Source organism: Pinus tabuliformis, chromosome 3_1 (assembly GCF_031772625.1).
Source record: "Pinus tabuliformis cultivar Carrire ecotype Pingquan chromosome 3_1, CPIR1, whole genome shotgun sequence".
In the NCBI taxonomy this organism is placed as follows: Eukaryota; Viridiplantae; Streptophyta; class Pinopsida; order Pinales; family Pinaceae; genus Pinus; species Pinus tabuliformis.
In genome coordinates, this window is record NC_142301.1 from 696,820,887 (window position 1) to 696,830,494 (window position 9,608).

Genomic DNA, 9,608 nt, shown 5'->3' on the forward strand with positions numbered 1-9,608 from the left:
TGTATGCATCTCAACCGACAATGCCAACACGGAAAGAGTACAAGCACAAGACACCGGCACCATAAACAGCCGAACAATGAAGAGGCTAGCCATCACAAGGAGCCACACCACAACAACCCATACAACTCCCAAAACTTGGAGCAGAAGGGGAATTGATCACATATGCCTCCAAGGACAAGCATGGCCAACATTACCGCTCATGCGCTACCGAGTGGGCATGGAGAGAAGATGAAAATCGGACACCCTACAAACGACCCGAGGCCATTCTTGAGGCAAACCCGAAAAACCAACTCAATAACCAACCCACCTTTCACACGAAAAGCAAAACCCTCCACACCAAATAAGGAGGAGGTGAACAATATAACGAGGAGCCAATTTCAATGGAACCACAAATGGCTGCCCAGCCCAATTAAAATTCTCTATTCGCAACAACCGACGTGCACGATAGCGACATAGGCAACGACGGAGTTTTGGGGCTTCCATCTGGGACCGACAACAACGAAGGCTCAAAGGAGCGCCGAGAAAACTTTCAACATTCTTATCGTTGGGATGGGAAAGAGGGACGGGGATGAGCATGGCCCACATTACCGCTCATGTGCTACCGAGCGGGGATGGAGTGAAGACGAAAACCGGCCGCCCTTCAAATGACCCAAGGCCATCGTTCAGGCAAACCCGAAAACACAACTCGATCACCAACCCACCTTTCACACGGAAAGGAAACCTACCGCTGGTATCATCTGGAGGGGCACGAGGGGACCAGGACGAGCGAGGGAGCCACACCACAAAAGCCCATACAGCACCAAGAACTTGGAGAGCGGAAGGGGAATTGTTCACATATGCCTCCCAGGCCGAGCCTGGCCAACATTACCGCTCATGCGCTACCGAGTGGGGATGGATAGAAGATGAAAATCGGCCGCCCTACAAACGACCCAAGGCCATCGTTCAGGAAAACCTGAAAACACAACTCGATTACCAACCCACCTTTCACACGGAAATAAAACCTGTCGCTGGTATCATCTGGAGGGGCACGCGGGGACCAGGACGAGCTAAGGAGCCACACCACAACAACCCATACAGCTCCAAGAACTTGGAGAGCGGAAGGGGAATTGTTCACATATGCCTCCCAGGCCGAGCCTGGCCAACATTACCGCTCATGCGCTACCGAGTGGGGATGGAGAGAAGATGAAAATCGGCCGCCCTACAAATGACCCAAGGCCATCGTTTAGGCAAACCCGAAAACACAACTCGATTACCAACCCACCTTTCACACGGAAATAAAACCTGTCGCTGGTATCATCTGGAGGGGCACGCGGGGACCAGGACGAGCCAGGGAGCCACACCACAACAGCCCAAACAGCTCCAAGAACTTGGAGAGCGGAAGGGGAATTGTTCACATATGCCTCCCAGGCCGAGCGTGGCCAGCATTACCGCTCATGCGCTACCGAGTGGGGATGGAGAGAAGATGAAAATCGGCAACCCTACAAACGACCCAAGGCCATCGTTCAGGCACACACGAAAACACAACTCGATTACCAACCCACCTTTCACACGGAAAGAAAACCTGTCGCTGGTATCATCTGGAGGGGAACAAGGGGGACCAGGACGAGCCAGGGAGCCACACCACAACAGCCCATACAACTCCAAGAACTTGGAGAGCGGAAGGGGAATTGTTCACATATGCCTCCCAGGCCGAGCCTGGCCAACATTACCGCTCATGCGCTACCGAGTGGGGATGGAGAGAAGATGAAAATCGACGGCCCTACAAACGACCCAAGGCCATCGTTCAGGCAAACACGAAAACACAACTCAATTACCAACCCACCTTTCACACAGAAAGGAAACCTGTCGCTGGTATTATCTGAGGGGCACGGGGGGACCAAGACGAGCCAGGGAGCCACACCACAACAGCCCATATAGCTCCAAGAACTTGGAGAGCGGAAGGGGAATTGTTCACATATGCCTCCCAGGCCGAGCCTGGCCAACATTACCGCTCATGCGCTACCGAGTGGGGATGGAGAGAAGATGAAAATCGGCCGCCCTACAAACGACCCAAGGCCATCGTTCAGGAAAACCTGAAAACACAACTCGATTACCAACCCACCTTTCACACGGAAATAAAACCTGTCGCTAGTATCATCTGGAGGGGCACGCGGGGACCAGGACGAGCCAGGGAGCCACACCACAACAACCCATACAGCTCCAAGAACTTGGAGAGCGGAAGGGGAATTGTTCACATATGCCTCCCAGGCCGAGCCTGGCCAACATTACCGCTCATGCGCTACCGAGTGGGGATGGAGAGAAGATGAAAATCGGCCGCCCTACAAACGACCCAAGGCCATCGTTCAGGCAAACGCGAAAACACAACTCAATTACCAACCCACCTTTCACACGGAAAGAAAACCTGTCGCTGGTATCATCTGAAGGGGCACGCGGGGACCAAGACGAGCCAGGGAGCCACACAACAACAGCCCATACAGCTCCAAGAACTTGGAGAGCGGAAGGGGAATTGTTCACATATGCCTCCCAGGCCGAGCCTGGCCAACATTACCGCTCATGCGCTACCGAGTGGGGATGGAGAGAAGATGAAAATCGGCCGCCCTACAAACGACCCAAGGCCATCGTTCAGGCAAACGCGAAAACACAACTCAATTACCAACCCACCTTTCACACGGAAAGAAAACCTGTCGCTGGTATCATCTGAAGGGGCACACGGGGACCAAGACGAGCCAGGGAGCCACACAACAACAGCCCATACAGCTCCAAGAACTTGGAGAGCGGAAGGGGAATTGTTCACATATGCCTCCCAGGCCGAACCTGGCCAACATTACCGCTCATGCGCTACCGAGTGGGGATGGAGAGAAGATGAAAATCGGCCGCCCTACAAACGACCCAAGGCCATCGTTCAGGCAAACGCGAAAACACAACTCAATTACCAACCCACCTTTCACACGGAAAGGAAGCCTGTCGCTGGTATCATCTGAAGGGGCACCCGGGGACCAAGACGAGCAAGGGAGCCACACAACAACAACCCATACAGCTCCAACAACTTGGAGAGCGGAAGGGGAATTGTTCACATATGCCTCCCAAGACGAGCCTGGCCAACATTACCGCTCATGCGCTACCGAGTGGGGATGGAGAGAAGATGAAAATCGCCCGCCCTACAAACGACCCAAGGCCATCGTTCAGGCAAACGCGAAAACACAACTCAATTACCAACCCACCTTTCACACGGAAAGAAAACCTGTCGCTGGTATCATCTGAAGGGGCACGAGGGGACCAAGACGAGCCAGGGAGCCACACAACAACAGCCCATACAGCTCCAAGAACTTGGAGAGCAAAAGGGGAATTGTTCACATATGCCTCCCAGGCCGAGCCTGGCCAACATTACCGCTCATGCGCTACCGAGTGGGGATGGAGAGAAGATGAAAATCGGCCGCCCTACAAACGACCCAAGGCCATCGTTCAGGCAAACGCGAAAACACAACTCAATTACCAACCCACCTTTCACACGGAAAGAAAACTTGTCGCTCGGATCATCTGGAATTTGAATGGGCCCCCACATGACCGAAACGAAGCAGCAAGGGAGAGCTGGGCAAAGGAGCAGCAAGAACATGCACAAAGCCAACCTCAGGTCACAACTTAGCATTTTTCATACGGGCTCATTGGCCCATGCGCGCCCTCGCCCGAACGAATTTGCAAGGGTGCCCGCACGACCGAAACGAAGCGACAAGGGAGAGCCGGGCAAACGAGCTGCACGAGCGTGCACAAAGCCAACCTCGGGTCACAACTTAGCATTTTTGATACGGGCTCGTTCGCCCGGGCGCGCCCTCGCCCGAACGAGTTCACACGGGCGCCCTCAAACGACCCGCCCGAACGACCGAAACGAAGCGACAAGGGAGAGCCGGGCAAACGAGCTGCATGAACGTGCACAAAGCCAACCTCGGGTCACAACTTAGCATTTTTGATACGGGCTAGTTCGCCCGGGCGCGCCCTCGCCCGAACGAGTTCACATGGGCGCCCTCAAACGACCCGCCCGAACGACCGAAACGAACCGACAAGGGAGAGCCGGGCAAACGAGCTGCACGAACGTGCACAAAGCCAACCTCGGGTCACAACTTAGCATTTTTCATACGGGCTCGTTCGCCCGGGCGTGCCCTCGCCCGAACGAGTTCACACGGGCGCCCTCAAACGACCTGCCTGAATGCGCCAAACGAAGCGACAAGGGAGAGCCGGGCAAACGAGCTGCACGAACGTGCACAAAGCCAACCTCGGGTCACAACTTAGCATTTCTGATACGGGCTTGTTCGCTCGAGCGCGCCCTCGCCCGAACGACCCGCCCGAACGAGTTCACACGGGCGCCCTCAAACGACCCGCCCGAACGATTTTGCATGGGCGCCCGAACGACCGAAACGAAGCGACAAGGGAGAGCCGGGCAAACGAGCTGCACGAACGTGCACAAAGCCAACCTCGGGTCACAACTTAGCATTTTTGATACGGGCTCGTTCGCCCGGGCGCGCCCTCGCCCGAACGAGTTCACGCGGGCGCCCTCAAACGACCCGCCCGAACGAGTTCACGCGGGCGCCCTCAAACGACCCGCCCGAACGACCGAAACGAAGCGACAAGGGAGAGCCGGGCAAACGAGCTGCACGAGCGTGCACAAAGCCAACCTCGGGTCACAACTTAGCATTTTTGATACGGGCTCGTTCGCCCGGGCGCGCCCTCGCCCGAACGACCCGCCCGAACGAGTTCACGCGGACGCCCTCAAACGACCCGCCCGAACGAGTTCACGCGGGCGCCCTCAAACGACCCGCCCGAACGACTGAAACGAAGCGACAAGGGAGAGCCGGGCAAACGAGCTGCACGAACGTGCACAAAGCCAACCTCGGGTCACAACTTAGCATTTTTGATACGGGCTCGTTCGCCCGGGCGCGCCCTCGCCTGAACGACCCGCCCGAACGAGTTCACACGGGCGCCCTCAAACGACCCGCCCGAACGACCGAAACGAAGTGACAAGGGAGAGCCGGGCAAACGAGCTGCACGAGCGTGCACAAAGCCAACCTCGGGTCACAACTTAGCATTTTTGATACGGGCTCGTTCGCCCGGGCGCGCCCTCGCCCGAACGACCCGCCCGAACGAGTTCACGCGGGCGCCCTCAAACGACCTGCCCGAACGACCCAAACGAAGCGACAAGGGAGAGCCGGGCAAACGAGCTGCACGAATGTGCACAAAGCCAACCTCGGGTCACAACTTAGCATTTTTGATACGGGCTCGTTCGCCCGGGCGCACCCTCGCCCGAACGAGTTCACATGGGCGCCCTCAAACAACCCGCCCGAACGACCGAAACGAACCGACAAGGGAGAGCCGGGCAAACGAGCTGCACGAACGTGCACAAAGCCAACCTCGGGTCACAACTTAGCATTTTTGATACGGGCTCGTTCGCCCGGGCGCGCCCTCGCCCGAACGACCCGCCCGAACGAGCTCACGCGGGCGCCCTCAAACGACCCGCCCGAACGACCGAAACGAAGCGACAAGGGAGAGCCGGGCAAACGAGCTGCACGAGCGTGCACAAAGCCAACCTCGGGTCACAACTTAGCATTTTTGATACGGGCTCGTCCGCCCGGGCGCGCCCTCGCCCGAACGAGTTCACGCGGGCGCCCTCAAACGACCCGCCCGAACGACCCAAACGAAGCGACAAGGGAGAGCCGGGCAAACGAGCTGCACGAACGTGCACAAAGCCAACCTCGGGTCACAACTTAGCATTTTTGATACGGGCTCGTTCGCCCGGGCGCGCCCTCGCCCGAACGAGTTCACGCGGGCGCCCTCAAACGACCCGCCCGAACGACCGAAACGAAGCGACAAGGGAGAGCCGGGCAAACGAGCTGCACGAGCGTGCACAAAGCCAACCTCGGGTCACAACTTAGCATTTTTGATACGGGCTCGTTCGCCGGGGCGCCCTCGCCCGAACGAGTTCACACGGGCGCCCTCAAACGACCCGCCCGAACGACCGAAACGAAGTGACAAGGGAGAGCCGGGCAAACGAGCTGCACAAACGTGAACAAAGCCAACCTCGGGTCACAACTTAGCATTTTTGATACGGGCTCGTTCGCCCGGGCGCGCCCTCGCTCGAACGAGTTCACACGGGCACCCTCAAACGACCCGCCCGAACGATTTCGCATGGGCGCCCGAACGACCGAAACGAAGCGACAAGGGAGAGCCGGGCAAACGAGCAGCACGAACGTGCACAAAGCCAACCTCGGGTCACAACTTAGCATTTTTGATACGCCCGTCGCCCGAACGAGCTCACACGGGCGCCCTCAAACGACGCGCCCGAACGAGTTCACACGGGTGCCCTCAAACGACGCGCCCGAACGATTTTACATGGGCGCCCGAACGACCTCCCCAAACAAGTTCGATCGAACAACCCGCTCGAACGAGTTCACACGGGCGCCCTCAAACGACCCGCCCGAACGATTTTGCGTGGGCGCCCGAATGACCGAAACAAACCGACAAGGGAGACCCGGGCAAACGAGCTGCACGAACGTGCACAAAGCCAACCTCGGGTCACAACTTAGCATTTTTGATACGGCCCTCGCCCGAACGAGTTCACACGGGCGCCCTCAAACGACCCGCCCGAACGATTTTGCATGGGCGCCCGAACGACCGAAACGAACCGACAAGGGAGAGCCGGGAAAACGAGCTGCACGAAGGTGCACAAAGCCAACCTCGGGTCACAACTTAGCATTTTTGATACGGCCCTCGCCCGAACGACCCGCCTGAACGAGTTCACACGGGCGCCCTCAAACGACCCGCCCGAATGACCCGCCCGAACGACCCGCCCGAACGAGTTCACACGGGCGCCCTCAAACGACCCGCCCGAACGATTTTGCATGGGCGCCCAAACGACCGAAACGAACCGACAAGGGAGAGCCGGGCAAACGAGCTGCACGAACGTGCACAAAGCCAACCTCGGGTCACAACTTAGCATTTTTGATACGGCCCTCGCCCGAATGACCCGCCCGAACGAGTTCACATGGGCGCCCTCAAACGACCCGCCCGAACGAGTTCACACGGGCACCCTCAAACGACCCGCCCGAACGACCGAAACGAACCGACAAGGGAGAGCCGGGCAAACGAGCTGCACGAACGTGCACAAAGCCAACCTCGGGTCACAACTTAGCATTTTTGATACGGCCCTCGCCCGAACGAGTTCACCCGGGCGCCCTCAAACGACCCGCCCGAACGACCCACCCGAACGAGTTCACACGGGCGCCCTCAAACGACCCGCCCGAACGACCCACCCGAACGACCCGCCCGAACGACCCGCCCGAACGAGTTCACACGGGCGCCCTCAAACGACCCGCCCGAACGATTTTGCATGGGCGCCCGAACGACCGAAACGAACCGACAAGGGAGAGCCGGGCAAACGAGCTGCACGAACGTGCACAAAGCCAACCTCGGGTCACAACTTAGCATTTTTGATACGACCCTCGCCCGAACGAGTTCACACGGGCGCCCTCAAACGACCCGCCCGAACGAGTTCACACGGGTGCCCTCAAACGACCCGCCCGAACGAGTTCACACGGGCGCCCTCAAACGACCCGCCTGAACGAGTTCACACGGGTGCCCTCAAACGACCCGCCCGAACGATTTTGCATGGGCGCCCGAACGACCGAAACGAACCAACAAGGGAGAGCCGGGCAAACGAGCTGCACGAACGTGCACAAAGCCAACCTCGGGTCACAACTTAGCATTTTTGATACAGCGCTCGCCCGAACGACCCGCCCGAACGAGTTCACACGGGCGCCCTCAAACGACCCGCCCGAACGATTTTGCATGGGCGCCCGAACGACCGAAACGAACCAACAAGGGAGAGCCGGGCAAACGAGCTGCACGAACGTGCACAAAGCCAACCTCGGATCACAACTTAACATTTTTGATATGGCCCTCGCCCGAACGACCCGCCCAAACGAGTTCACACGGGCGCCCTCAAACGACCCGCCCGAACGACCGAAACGAACCGACAAGGGAGAGCCGGGCAAACGAGCTGCACGAACGTGCACAAAGCCAACCTCGGGTCACAACTTAGCATTTTTGATACGGCCCTCGCCCGAACGAGTTCACCCGGGCGCCCTCAAACGACCCGCCCGAACGACCCACCCGAACGACCCGCCCGAACGAGTTCACACGGGCGTTTGCCCGGCTCTACCTTGTAGGTTCGTTTCGGTCGTTCAGGCGCCCATGCAAAATCGTTCGGGCGGGTCGTTTGAGGGCGCCCGTGTGAACTCGTTCGGGCGGGTCGTTCGGGCGGGTCGTCCCGTGTGAACTCGTTCGGGGGGGTCGTTTGAGGGCGCCCGTGTGAACTCGTTCGGGCGGGTCGTTCGGGCGAGGGCCGTATCAAAAATGCTAAGTTGTGACCCGAGGTTGGCTTTGTGCACGTTCGTGCAGCTCGTTTGCCCGGCTTTCCCTTGTCGGTTCATTTCGGTCGTTCGGGTGGGTCGTTTGAGGGTGCCCGTGTGAACTCGTTCGGGCGGGTCGTTTGAGGGTGCCTGTGTGAACTCGTTTGGGCGGGTCGTTCAGGCGAGGGCCGTATCAAAAATGCTAAGTTGTGACCCGAGGTTGGCTTTGTGCACCTTCGTGCAGCTCGTTTGCCGGGCTCTCCCTTGTCGGTTCGTTTCGGTCGTTCGGGCACCCACGCAAAATCGTTCGGGCGGGTCGTTTGAGGGCGCTCGTGTGAACTCGTTCGGGCGGGTCGTTTGAGGGCGCTCGTGTGAACTCGTTCGGGCGGGTCGTTCGGGCGAGGGCCGTATAAAAAATGCTAAGTTGTGACCCGAGGTTGGCTTTGTGCACGTTCGTGCAGCTCGTTTGCCCGGGTCTCCCTTGTTTGTTTGTTTCGGTCGTTCGGGCGCCCACGCAAAATCGTTCGGGCGGGTCGTTTGAGGGTGCCCGTGTGAACTCGTTCGGGCGGGTCGTTCGGTCGAACTCGTTTGGGGAGGTCGTTCGGGCGCCCATGTAAAATCGTTCGAGTAGGTCGTTTGAGGGCGCCCGTGTGAACTCGTTCGGGCGCGTCGTTTGAGGGCGCCCGTGTGAGCTCGTTCGGGCGGGTCGTTCAGGAGACGGCCGTATCAAAAATGCTAAGTTGTGACCTGAGGTTGGCTTTGTGCACGTTCGTGTTGCTCGTTTGCTCGACTCTCCCTTGTCGCTTCGTTTCGGTCGTTCGGGTGCCCATGTGAAATCGTTCGGGCGGGTCGTTTGAGGGCGCCCGTGTGAACTCGTTCGGGGGAGGGCGCGCCCGGGCGAACGAGCCCGTATCAAAAATGCTAAGTTGTGACCCGAGGTTGGCTTTGTGCACGTTCGTGCAGCTCGTTTGCCCGGCTCTCCCTTGTCGCTTCATTTCGGTCGTTCGGGCGGGTCGTTTGAGGGCGCCCGTGTGAACTCGTTCGGGCGAGGGCGCGCCCGGGCGAACGAGCCCATATCAAAAATGCTAAGTTGTGACCCGAGGTTGGCTTTGTGCACGTTCGTGCAGCTCATTTGCCCGGCTCTCCCTTGTCGCTTCGTTTCGGTCGTTCGGGCGGGTCGTTTGAGGGCGCCCGCGTGAACTCGTTCGGGCG